The following is a 14185-nucleotide window of genomic DNA, read 5'->3' on the forward strand; positions in this document are numbered from 1 at the left end:
GAATACAGTACTAAATACGCAGGTAAGGGACTATGTAAGGAGCTGGGCTTTGGCCTGAACCCCAGGACCTCCCTCCATATGATGGACATGATGCTTTCCAAGGAGATACCACCCACCAGTCAGCTTCATTCGTTACCTTGCTGTGGGCCATCCCGCTATAGCCGCACTCACAATTGTGTTCACTTGGCACGTAATGTCTCTGCAGTGTGTTAAATGCGTTATTGGGAATGCGACCCCAGAAAAAGCAGCAACAGCTATGCGCAAGATATTACGAGCAGATCCTTTTGTCTTCTTGTAGCTCATTGCTTGTGTGTCGATTACATACATATCAAATACTGTAAATAAAAACTCCAGCCAGAACCACCCAAATCTCTGATAAACTGCTGAAAATGGGCATGTCGTGGAATATTGCCAGAAGGTCAACCAATTGACAACGAATTTCTTTTTTTAATATATTTCATTTGCCAGCAGTGTGCTCTATGCTTCATAATACATTCTACTACACAATCCAGTCTCCTTTTATAACAGAATAACAGGGTTGAAAGAAAACATGACTTCAAAGATTAGGAGGTGGAATCAGAAAGCACTCACCTGTCAGACAGGATAAGAACCCACCTTTTTTTTTTTTCCTTTGGATTTAATCAGTCATTAAAAACATAGTAATCGTATGTTTTAGTATTCCCTATATGTTCTAATTTTAGCGTATTTGTACAAAAAAAGGTGCCTCACATTTAGAGCCATATTTTCAGCTATTATCAGTTCCTTTGCTCTGGACAGTAATGACGAGGAACCAGACTCAGTCACAGTTACTTCTTGCCAGCAGCAATTTACTTATGTGCCGAAGTTGGGCAGGGGGGATTTCTTTCTCCAAACCGTCTCCACTTTGGCCCTAAATCATCAGAAACTACTTAGCCAGGTGAGGCACCTCATACATACACATCTCTATCCTGGAATTTACATTAACCTTGCATATAATGGATCTGCATAGATGCAAATAAATAGACTACTCTGAGTCTGCAGTTTTTAAATACATGCCTCTTTCCCCATTTACACGTTCTGCTTGGTGAGATAATTCTTGGCCCAAGCCTCTTTTCCAAGGCTGTGACTTACACGGCAGACCTGTGCAAGGATAGCAAAAGCCCCACCAGCATCTCCCGCACTCATTTCTCCAGGCGAGGTGCCCAGCTGTAAGCGGGCTGCCAGTCCCAGCAGCGCAGCAGCATCACAGGCCAAAGGCAGAGGCGGGGGGTGGTTCGTGGCCTCTTTTGTTCTTATTTACCAGCTGGGATGGGAAGATGCAGTACTATACCACACATTATTCCTCTCAAGGAACAAGAGCTGAGCAGAGACAGAAATACGGATCTTTGCTATGCACTGATTCCAATGGAGAAAAGTATTGTTGCTGTTGCTTGTAAAAGATTTGCTATTTCTTAGCATGCTCTTACTGTTAGTATTTGATGAACAGGCAGCCATGTCTGTGTACCAACGGCAAACTGACAAGATACTATTTAAAAGACATTTCTCTTGAAAAAAAATTGCTTAGTTTTGCTTTCAGCCCATGCACTTGTGGCTGGATGGACCTATATGTAAGTTAGCTGCTGATGTAGCCCTACTTCACAGCTCCAAGGTGCGAGTCCCAAGCAACCTGGAGCTCAAGTCCAGGTCACATTATGCTGCATCTTTAACCTTATTTTCAGTAATGAGTAACTAGGATGAGAAATCTAGAAAAGCTGATTTTTTTTTAATTGGGAAAGACATCACTTTGCCCTTGGATATATTCCTCATAAATATGTATTTATATGTATGAAAAACAAGCTAACCTTAGACATAACAATAGCTAAAAGCCATACTTCACATTGCTATTCATTGTTATTGCTATTAAACGGCTGTTATTCATAACACAGCCCTACAGTACTTTGGATCTTAATCTCCCTTTGTGGTGTAAAATGGTCCAAACAGCTGCTAAATGGAACAAAAGTGTAATCCATCAGTATCAATTTGAACAAACATAAACATCCCATTTCCTTGCAGACAAATATGGCATAGCCTGAGCTGCTTGCTTCGACCATTAGTATGACAGTCCCAAATTTTTAACACTATGGAAAACTGTCGTACTTACTTGAGTCTTGCATGTGGCATGTAGCACAGCTGAATGGTGTTTTGGGTAATTTGGTGGATGTGAAAGGCTGAAATGAGGTTTGTATCTCATATTGCTTTGCAAAAAAAAGTGCCCCCTGTGTGTGCTTTTTGGGTTAGAGGTTCAGAAAAGATTTTCTGAGCCTTAGAGACTAATTCCAGCCGGCAGGTCCCAGGCAGAGCCACTCGTTGTCACTGCTGATACAGGTAGTGTTGTTTCATAGTGATAATGCTGGCTCCTTGGCATGCCCAACCTCAACCAGGGGCTCAGGTGCTCATTCCCGGTCAGAAGAGCACTTTTCATCTATCAAAATATAAAAAAAGGTGTCTTAGATGCTATGAGAGTATAAGAACTGCAGCAGAGAACAGCACTCCTTGCATATGCTGTACAACAACCACGCTTCAGTCATTTTTTTCCTTGAGGGCTAGCAGAAACCATCTGCCAAAGGGAGGAATCCTTGAGCCCTCTCACAGCGTGGAAAGACATTGTCACCTGGACAGTGTCCCTCCTTGGAGCTTTCAGAAACGGAACAAGAGTAGATACCTTCACCAGGGCACGGCATGCCCACCGTCTCTTTGGTGGCTGGTGCGTCCCAGCCCGGTCTCTAGGCCAAAGCTGAGGGGGAAGGCACCTCCCTCAGGGATCCCAGCTGACCAGCTGGGCACCAGACCACAGCTCAGACAGGCTTTATGCGGCAGGGGCAGATCTTTTATCTCCATTCCACTATATGGCCCACCAGGCCCTGGCCCCCACCAGCACCAGGTAGTATTTGTATCTGGGGTAGCCAATTTATTTCAAAAGACTGCCAGGAAAGGTACCCTTTTAGGGAATAAAAATTAAAATCGTAAGTTATTCACGGGAGGTTCCTCTTGAGACCACATTGCTGAGTACTTTTTAGGCCTCCTCCTCTATAGCAGCAGCACTTGCCAGCATGCTCCTGGCAGCTTGGAAGTGACCATGACTGGAGGAAGAGGATGATCAGAAAAGTCTGGTTTTAAGAAACAAAAATGCTTTCTTTGATTTAATTCAAAACTTATAAACCTGAAACTAATCAGAAAAATGTTTCTCCTTTTTGAAAACACATTCACATTTCTGTGCATCTCAGGTTCAAAGGAAAACAGGCACTCACCATTCGAATGCAGCGTGGACAGCAGGTTGGGATAGGCTGGGATGAGGTCATGCTTGTCAGTCTAATCCCAGTACGTCCGTCTCCTGTGTGCTGAATCTCTTATTTACTTTGAATGAATGGGAAGAGATTCTAGAGCAGCATAGAAAAAAGTAGAATCAAACACATAGAAGGTAACTTACACTGACATAAGGCACATAGCAGCGGGCAGCAGAGTCAGAGGCACATGCCTGCTTTCTCCAAGTAAAGGTAAAGTTTGTAGTGCAAGAAAATCTGCTCCAAGGAGTCGAAACCAACTTCTGTTAGGCAGGTCATAAAGAGAGAGGAGCCTTTGGCCCCTTCCTTGAGGCCTATGGGCCAGCATGGCTTGAGCTTGGAGACTCTTCCCAGAGACACGCAAAGCCAGACAGCCTGCTGCTCAGCTCAGGTGAGCTGAAGAGCAGCAGACAGGCTGAGCCAAGCATGGCAGTGTCCTTTTAGAGAAACGATGAGAAAGAAGTGGAGAGCGACAGGCACCCTTCTGCATGACAGATCTCCTCTTGTGAAGGGAGTTGCTAACCTGTAGATCCCAGAGGCCGCCCTTCTTCGCTTGCATATCTATGGCAGGGAGGGAGCCCCAAATTCAGTGCTAGAGAAGAAAGACTCAACCACAGTGTCACTGCCTGAGCTGGAGATAAGAGTCCAAAACTCAGAGATCTGTGAGTGTGGGGGAAAACAAAGAGGGGGAGGAGAAAATAAAACATAACAGATCTGGAAAGGCACGTGTCATCTTCACCCTCAGCTGCTACTCTCCACCTGCTGGCCTGAGTCACTGCTTTGACCCCTTCCGCAAGTGTGTAGGTACTGAGGGACATGACCATCATAGGCTTTCTCCAGAGCTCAAGGCTGTTGGAGCGACTATGGAAACAAGAGCTTTGCTCCACCACAGCAAACGCTTGACACTCTGAGGGCTCCCTGCAGACTGCCCAGGTGACTTGCACTTTGCCACAGGTTTCAGATGAGGTAGTCGATGGCACTGTATCTAATATGGCCTGTCCGGAAAGTGCACTTCAGATCTTTGCTTTCACTGCATCTCAGTCAAGTAATAGCTGTATTAGCATTGATTCATATTGAGGCAGGCTACTGTGCCATCTAGGAGAAATCAGCCCTTATATACAGCAAAGGAAATATTATGGCTTTGAGTCTCGGACTATATGGGAGTTCCTCTTTTATCTAAACACTCAGGCTTCTAAATCTTCCCTTGCAAAAGAAAATTATCAACAACATGGCTTTGTTATTAACTAAAAGATTTTAGCATATTGCAAGTGCGTGCAAAAAGTCCATGTGCTTTTAGCTACCATCAGTCCAGACTCAGAGTCCTGTTCAAAAGTGATCTGCTGTGTGATAGTAATTGGAAAAATATGGCCAAATATGTATGTACATACATGCATGTAAGAAAGGCAGCTTTCATCAAACAGCATTATAACATGGAAACATATGCCAGAAGATTTAAATCACAAAGGTTTCCTCTGATTCCTACAATGATGAAATAACACTGGGTATACAGAAGGGTACCTTGCTCCACTTGACAGCATGCAACGCTGACACCTCCAAGTAAAAAGAGTCAAAATCAAAAAAAGAGAGGTGCAAGAGCGGGCTGGAAATTTGGACAGTGAGAATTATGAGCCCCGTGGATCTTCACTGTTCAGGTAGAAATTAGTGCCAAGTCACTGGGAACTGGGAAAAAACACGAGACCTCTGAGAGTGACACCTCTTAATTTGCTTGCAGCAACTGTCAATACAGTATCTACTACATGACAAGGATGTAAGCGAGTTCTTACAGAAACATGCAGCTACACAGGTGAGCACATACTTGCTTTCCTCTCAATTTTCTTCACAATGCTGTTTACTCCTACCTACATCCAGAGTCAGCTTGTTATTATAAAAGCACTTGAAAGGGAAGAAAAACTCTGGCAAAGATCAGAGCTGCAAGAGTAGCCCGGGCTGCCCTCCCTGGTCGGAAGCATAATGCAGGAGTATTCTCACTGCCAACAGCGCTCTCAGCTACCTGAGCTTGCCAAAAGCCTGGTAACTGCAAGGAGGGGGCAGGAGCCAAGGCTAAGGCTATCCTGCGGGAACGCTGCCCACTGAGGCTATCGTCATCTCTTCTGCCACAGGAAAACAGCTCCAGTCCAAAGTGCTTGACTACCTAGAGACTAGGTCCAAACCTCCAGCAGGAACAGAACTGCTGACTTCCTGGCTCTCTGTCCATTTCTAGTTAATAGGAGTCCACAAGCAGGATAAGCACTATATCAGGCCTGAAGAATTGGAGTGCAAGACCCAAAACGTGTCCATGTTTCCTTTCCATCCTTGTTCCTTTGCTGTTAGGACTTCATTTCAGAAAGGTTCAGACTCATATTTACATAGTAGAGCACTTCGCAAATGTATCAGAACATAGGAATCCCTTTCCCTGCTTCCCAAATTAGAAGCATGGAACTAAGAGTTATTACAGCAATGTGCAGAACACTCCATGGCAACACACCAACCGGGACGCTGGTTATATAAAAGCATATAGTGACCATCCCTGAATTGAGTAGAGATGTACAAATACCATAGGGAACGTGGGCAAATCAACTGCTGCATAGACAGCTGTTTTCAAACCCCAGCATAGGCATGCACTGCTACAAATCTGGCAATCAACTTAACCCCACGTAAGTGATTAAACTGTGTCTAATCCCATCTGTTTACTTTCAGTGAGTATACACCCCCCCTCCCACCCCAATACTGGCCTGCTGAACTGTGCTTATTCAAAAGCAGAGGTGCCATGCCATTCTGCAATGCGATGTATCCTGTTTACAGTACAGGAGAATTAGCCAATCTGTGTGTTTATGAATGATGTTAGCTGGTCTACTGCTGTAATGGGAGTGCAAAGATCATGGTTTTAGTTTGTAATGTGTTTAACTTGTTTGTTTTGAAGCTAAATTACCAGACCTTTCTGTTGAGGAAAAAGAGAATCATGTTTTAAGGGGCCTCTGTAACATGAACCCAAGAGTTAGACATGTCCTTTAAACATATCCCGTGACTAACCTAGGTACAAGTGTGACACTTGAAAGAAAATCTGGAGTGGCCGCCAAAAAACAGTTAATATGACAAAGAAGATTCTAATTAAAAGATATTCATGCATTACATTGCTCACAGACAAACACGAGCTCCATGCACCACGCTCTCTGCATGTGTGTGACAGGAAACAACTACATTTTCAGAGCTCTTGGCTAGGACTGTATATACAAGCTTCAGTTTCATGCTGGCCAGATGACATTTCCAGAGGAGACAATCAAGGTAAACTGCCGCAGTGCTGCAGGATCCCAGGGGTGCTGAATCTTGTGTTTCTCCATGATAAAAACACGTAAAGCAAAAGATTTCCCCTGAACGACTTTGGCATTGGCCTCCACTCCATAGCCAACCTTTCCTGAAGCAGCTCCTTCCTGGTTAGCTGAGGGTTTACAACCTTTGTTCCTTTTTTGCTCCTCACCAGCTGCATACTGGACAGTTGTTTCTGTGAATGATGCCACTACATGCAGTGAGAGCTCGTTGCACACAGTGCAAGCAGGTGAGACGAAAGGTTTTCAGCAAGAGGATCGTGCCGAGTGGGAAGCTCCATGGGAAACGCCAGCCAGAGCGAGGGCTGGTGAGCTGGCTCATGCATCCCAGCGTCTTCAAAACACTCAATCTCAAGTGCTGTGAAAGCAAATTGCTTCAGAGAAAATCACTTTCAAAACTGTGTCTAAGATGGGGGCCTGCAAAAAAAGCTGTAGATTGCTCTGTGGGACCGTAACAACATAAGTGAAATGAACAGGCCATATGAATAACTGCAAAAAAGAAAGAGTGGAACATATGATCTTTGGAGGAAAAAAAAAATATGCATTTCATATAATGGCCCTACAATGTATAATGTTTAGAAATATGAACCCAACAGAGCCGGTAGGTTTTTTAATTGGGAGTGTAGAGTTTTATTATTTAAAAGGTTTTATAAAGGAGTTTTAAATAGACCATGGAATTGCTATAGCAATTTTTTTGTGCTGGAAATTACCCAGCCATTTGGTTTCTATTTTTGCAAAAAACGCAAGCTTTTTTGAACAATCATTTGATATGCTTGTTGATGCATCACAAAAAGGAGATATGCTTTGAATTCTCCTTAAAAACCCCATGTAAACACAAGGCTTATGTATAATTGCAACAAAATACCATCTCCTCATTGAGTCCTTTCACATGCAATTTCCTCTCTGACTACTGCATGTAAACACACTTATTGTATTTGGGAAACTCCCAAATCTCAGGCACAATCAGGATCAATAGCTCAACAAAGGCAAATTAGAGTTTAAAATATCCATGCTTTGCAACAAGGTGCCTAGATGGTAAAAGAGAGAGAAAAGGAAGAAAGAAGCATTTTAGAATAGACAGGTGATTGGATGGCTCCATTCTCCACTCGCTTCTGTCCCAGGTTTTCGCCCCCCCCCCCCCCCCCCCCCCCACACACACACACATCAGCCATGGTCCTCCACGTCCAGGGACTCCTGGTCCCCAGACCAAAGAAGAGACATCCAGTCACAGAAGTGCAATTTTACACAGACAAAAAGGAAGCCTCCCCTAAATTTCCATAATTTTTTTGGTCAGGAAAAGATCACTTCTTCCCACTCATGGGCTCAGGTGCATTTTCTCCCTAATGGTGTGGCCCGAAGCAGAAGCAGCCACCTAGCCACTGCCTGTCCTCGTGGGCATCGCAGGCACCAGCCCGGGCCAGGGCACGAAGGGGCTTCCCAGGAGACCTCTTGTGCTTTTGTATCAGGAACACCCTAAAGAAATAAGCAATATTACCACAATGTTCTTCCCCTACCGATACTGTTTATGCACATAAACAGTAGAAGAGAAGAAATAGCAACTAATGTAAAAATGCAATATGACAGAAGACTGTAAGAACGTTATTAACTACCACTGAATAAATGAAGTTGGTCTGGGGTTGATGGGAGCTCTTTTGCTTAGCTCAAACCTGAATAAAGGTGCTTAGTAACGGTAATTAAACTTCAATTTTCCTGCACTAAAATTTATATTAAAATTTTAAATAGATACAATTCCTTTCATAACCCAAGCTGACACAGATTTGGTATATGCTTCAAAGCTGTTCAGCTCCCTGTAGGCTGAATTACATCGCTCTCCTTTTGGGCTGAGCACAACATGGGATTAATGTAACCTTAACTCTGTAAGCATTGCAGTATGGCAGAGCGCTCACTTATTTAGCTTTATTCACACACAGGCAAGCACATCACTGCAGTACACAATATTATCGTCAGGCAAAAGAGCTGCGAAATATGAGTATTCTGTAAAAATGTCTGATTGCAAAGCTGAAACGCTTTTTCGTCCAATTCTATGTATATTTTTTGTTTTCAAATTTGTTTCTGCTATTCCCTGATTTATCAAAGCACTAAAACACATGCTTGACTTCAAATGCCTCACTGCAGCTAAAACTAATTGCATACTTAGTCTTTGATGGCTCAAGGTCATAAAGAAATCACTAGCTTTTCAAAACAAATACTTCAATATGTTAATTGCTAGCAAACCGAATACCACAGCCTCTTCAGTTATGGATGTAGGTTTGCATGATCTTGACTAGAGAGTTAACATGTTTCTGCCTGGGACTTCCCGACAGAATGGCAGGCACAACAGAGTAACGTAGCAGGCCCAACGCTTCGCAAAAGGATCAGACTGCACGCATGGCGGCGGCCCAGGCAAATAGTGCACATGCCACACATTTACCTGAAAATGCCTGATCAAACGTATAGAGCATGACAACTGTGCAAACCCTCGGCTTCCTAAGGGCTGGTCTGCAACATGTGCAATAAAGCACTGGGCAAAAATGCAGCTCTTCTGACCCTGCTACCACATGTCTGGGTCAAAGATACCCAACTTGCTAGGATTACCTGAACACATCTGCAAAGTCTTCAGCATCCCTTCAAAAACATTTCCCATCTGGCTGTGGACATACGATAGCCCTCTCCCAATTACATAGTTTGTGTGATCTGTTTTTTGCCTAAAAAAGTGAAGATGGGGAGACAAGGAGAGAACATAAAGCACAAATGTAAGATGTGCCTGGAGAGATGACAATGTCTCAGAGACAAATGGACACAAGCCCTTTGCTTCTTAAGGAAGCCAATTCCGATATCTCCACAGCCTAACACATTGGCGCCATCTGCATAGGCACTTTGGCTTCTCCTTAGTTTTTCCACGCTTCCTGTTTAAGTGAGGCTGAGGAAGAACAACACCCTTCTCTGTAAATGTAAATCCTTATTTATTTATGTGAAAGTTGAAGGAGATGAACCAAAAGTTACTAGGTCTCATACCTTTATATGTTTGTAGTGTGTGCGTATATATTTTTATACACATATATATCTATAGCTACAGATATACATATATAGATATATACAATTAATGTGAATGCAATACTGCGTGAGTAGCATTCCCATGGGCCATGCATTGCTCTAATGGCCTCGTGAGATTCACTTCCTTCCTCTATATTGGACTTCGAAAATTCTTAGGTAGAACGACAATATTTTAACAGTTGCAGCCTTATAGAGCACGATTATGACCAATCATTTCTCCCAGGCAGTTGTATATTTAACAGAAGGGAAAAATTAAACTTCCCAGGAATTAGGTTATTTAGGGCATAAAATTCAAGGAAATAGGTATTTAGGTCATTGTGGGCATGGTTTTTATTTTCACTCATTTTCAGATTACTTTCGATCAGGTCTCTTCAGAGTGGAAACTTCTTGATGTGAAATAGATACTATCTAAATCATTAGAGCTCATTCATTGCCATGTGCCACCTTTTAGAGCAATTAAACCTGACCTTGGGGTTACCTCGCTGAACATTCACCGACCTAGGGCACTTCCTCTGAATATGAATAAGGTTGCAGTACAAATACAGTCAGAAAGCAGAATCGCTCCTGGCACAGATAATGCCTTTGTTAAAGAGAGCTGAGGTTCACAGGCTGTTGGAATATAGAGTCCATTGATTCAGAACATTCTCTGGTGGGATCAGTTCTGATTTTTTTTCTTCTTTTTACTGACATCTGGAGTCTATCCTTTCTACAACCTCTCAACCCCTGCTCAAAAATAGAAAGTGAGAGAAACGGGCTCACAGACAGACAGAAAAGAACGAGCCCAAAAACGCTTTGACAAACTTCTGCCTAAATTTTTATGCCAGGAGTTTTCTGGACATTAATGTTTTTGCCAAACATTTGCTAATTGAACTCAAGGCAGTCTCAAAAATATATCCCTGACTCACTCGTGTGGTTTCTTCTCACTTTCAAACTTTAGGTAGTTCTTCCTTTGCTCCCAATGTGCAGCACCTGTGCACCAGATTTATAGCCCTTTGATCACAATATATACAGAGCAACTAATTTCCAGCGTGCGTGTGGGTGACTGATTTCCCTGGAAATATCTGGGAGGCCAACAAACCCATCATACTTATTTTCAATGGCTTCTTGCTTTGGCAGAACAAATGTGGGAGCTGCCTGTACTTATACTAAAGAGAAAGGAGATGCTGGTAAACAATTAAGTGGGGTCTTGTTTAGAGAACAAATCTTTTTAAATGCTGCCAAGGTATGCTAAACAATAACTGTCAGAATCTGTTAAAATAGCAGAAAAACAATATTGCTTGGTACAAAACTAATTTTGCTAGCATTTGTTCACAAACTGCATCGTACATTTACTCCCGGTTACCCCATGAACTCTCAACAGTCCAAGACTGTTCCAAATGATGTTTCTTCTAGTTTTCATAATGTGTTAAGTAGGGAAGAAACACCATATGGAATTCCTTTGCCTGGCAGGGCATCTCCTCATTAGGCTGCTGACCTGAAACATAACCTCCACCGTGACCTACAGAGAAATGCCTGGGACCCACCTGCAAAGTAAAAGCCCTTTTTGAGAAATAATGCCAGATTCCTGATAACTGATGTGTTACAATTCACCTTTAGGAAACTTTGTCAACTCGTATTTCATTACTTCGGTCCAAAGAAGGCTCCATAGGGGCCGCCTTAGGTGGTGGTGGTTTAGGAGATGCTATTTTTTTTTCTCTCTGTTTGACTATCATCTCCTGTGTTTAGCATGCTGAATTACTTAATATTGGAAAGTTTTCTCTGTTACCTTTTCCTCTAGTTTATGGCATGACCTAGATGCAGTTTTACGTCTACGTTGGCTACAAATAACATTTCAGTGGTGCTGGTCTGATTCCATGAAGAATGTAGAGTAAACTGCTAGCAGGAGAGAAAGACATTTTTCTGCCCAAAAAAGGGAGTAAGTTTTTCCTGTATTAATGCTATTGAATAAAATATTGCACTTTCTAACATATTTTTTCCCTATATATTCAGGCAATAAAGTCTCTATTACATCAGGATGTAAGACTACTTCTGCAGAGCAGCAGTTGAATATGCTTTATATTTAGCTGAAATGAGTGCTTGGCTTCAGTTTCACTAATAGCAGTCCTGTGACCACCATCAGTCACCCCTGACAACTGGCACTGTGTGCACCTCAAGGACAGAACGGGCACAAGAAGAGTCATCCTAGTTTTCTGGCTTCAGCTGGGCATTTTGGGCACCGCTAAACAGTGACTATCCAAGCTGATGGTACTCTGGGCATACGCGTTACTCAGAGGCCTCTTAATAAACAAACACTTGTCCCAAACAAATCATCCTGTTTGTTTGCAGATCGAGGTTAAAGCTACCAAAATAGCTAAATCAAACCTCCTTGTTCTTCACTAACATAATCCCAAAGGACAGGATACGGGAACACTCTGCTTCATACCACTTCTGAACACCTGCAAACGCTCCCTCTAGCACCTGAGGCGTGCAGCGACACAGCGCAGCGTGCAGCATCCAGGTCAGGGCACACCCTGCGCATGGGGGCAACGTTTTCAACCAGAATCTGAAGAAGTCTTAACATTTAGCAAAAGATTCACAGCCATGGCAGATTTTGAAGTTCAAACAGAAATCTGATGCACTGACATCAATCACCAAAAAGCTGATGGAGACCATTTTTATCTGGCTTCATCTGAAAACTCCATCTAAGTAATGATGCAGTAGAATTATACTGTTATGAGAAAGGCTCTTCATGTTGAGTTTTACCTTTATAATTGTTGACACGTTATAAAAATATTTGTGCAACAAAAGCTTTCAACTTTAAAAGGTTTGGAGGCGGTATAGGAAAGTCCTCAAACTTCGGAAACCTTACTCACATCTTGGACCTGTTTGAAACTTGCCAATTTTACCTCCACAACACAGAGATCTGGCTACAGTACTCTGTTAGGAAGTAGAAGCCAAAATTTGGAAAGCCCATGTAGATACATGATATGATATTTTCCTGAATGCCAGTACTAGGCATTGTTTTCCAGGTGTGCTGAATTGTTTGACTGCATGGTTTTAATTATGCTTAACATAGGTATGTCTCTTTAACCACAAAGCTTACCGTATCCACAAGGGGAGTAACTGCGGTTGTTGCAGTATTATATTCTAAACAGTTCCTCACCTGTCCGTCTGATTAGGAAGATTTGTTTTCTAAACAAATTAAACAAATTAAAATTAAACAAGCTAATGAACAGTATAATGCTTCACAGCAAATTAAGATACAGAGGGAAGTTTCCTTCCTCTAGGGCAAAGTATATTATGTGTCCACCACATATAGCTATATAAATAAAAGAAGTATTTTTATATAGCTCAAGTAGCAGATGACACGACTGAATTATCTTACATTGTCTATAAACAAATAAATAAGCATTATATCATATCATATGAAAATAATCACCCTACTGATCATACTAAATTACTCTACTCAGCTTATCCACTTGCTCATCCGCTTGGATTCAATGATCGGATTGTCGTATTTCAAAATCCAGCCTACATTAAACTCATCTGCTTGATTAGGGCAACAGCATTTTCAATGGAGGTAAAGTGAAAGATACTTAAAGAGTTAGACGTATGGAAATTGCTGGTCTTTCCCTTCTAAAGTAAGGGAAAAAATATCTTTGGGCCTATTAGAATAAAGACAAAATAATCACAATTCCAGATGGAAATCTCATCACATAATCCAACTGTTTTTTTTTTCCTAAGCGGAGTGGCCACTAAATCCTGGGGAATAGCATAGTAATTCAGGGATTCTGAGTGGACTGAATATATTAACGAATAAAAGAATCAAACTAAGAACTCATGCTAGTTTAACTAAAAATTAGAGATCATTCCATTATACAACAAGGAATGTACTTGAGTGCCAATTTTCACTTGGCAGGTCTTGGAAGGTCTTGCATTTTGCCTGTGGCTTTGCTATCACAATCATTTGGAAATTCTGTGTAGATGAAGAGTTACTTTGGACAACAGACTACTTGGAGGCAGAGGTCCTGCCTCCAAATTTAGAGTATTTTAAAAATAACTGCCCCTGTGTTTGCAATAGTCTTTGGTCTATAATCTTGATGCTTCAATACGTTTTGTCATGTTTACTTAAGAGAACGGCTCAAAGTTACCCACTTTAAACGTGAAACTACCACCCAGCCTCCTCAGAAGATCTGTGCGAGAGTTGTTTGCTCTGAGTTTCTGTTCAGGCATGTTCCCTTCATGCTACATACATGACATGTATTTTAAACAAAACTCCCCATTTCTGCTTCCCTCCAACTGGAATGCAGCAAAGCCAGATACCAAGGACTTTGATGATAATTACGCCACCTCAGATTTTTTGTTACAAGTGTGCTTGTTTTTCAGTATTACAGGAGTAAACTGTTGCTTCCTAACACCCAACAAAGCAGAATGACTACTGAAAGAAGAAAAAAAATTCTGCGGTGATTGAACAGATTCATGGTGAATGCTCTGCTCTGTACAGGGCTTAAGCAATGCTCCAGGCACTTC

At 42.2% G+C, this 14185-nt stretch overlaps 1 long non-coding RNA gene across 1 annotated transcript; it reads right to left on the reverse strand.

Annotated features, from left to right (window-relative positions):
• Nucleotides 1-6243: 6243 nt before the first annotated feature.
• LOC138060964 (uncharacterized) lies at nt 6244-12841 on the reverse strand. Its single transcript, XR_011134476.1, has 3 exons — nt 12759-12841; nt 9218-9327; nt 6244-8095 (listed from the first exon to the last, which is right to left on the reverse strand). It is a non-coding gene; the product is annotated as an uncharacterized lncRNA (long non-coding RNA).
• Between the last annotated feature and the right edge of the window lie 1344 nt (nt 12842-14185).

Source organism: Struthio camelus, chromosome 14, assembly GCF_040807025.1.
Source record: "Struthio camelus isolate bStrCam1 chromosome 14, bStrCam1.hap1, whole genome shotgun sequence".
NCBI classification, from domain to species: Eukaryota; Metazoa; Chordata; class Aves; order Struthioniformes; family Struthionidae; genus Struthio; species Struthio camelus.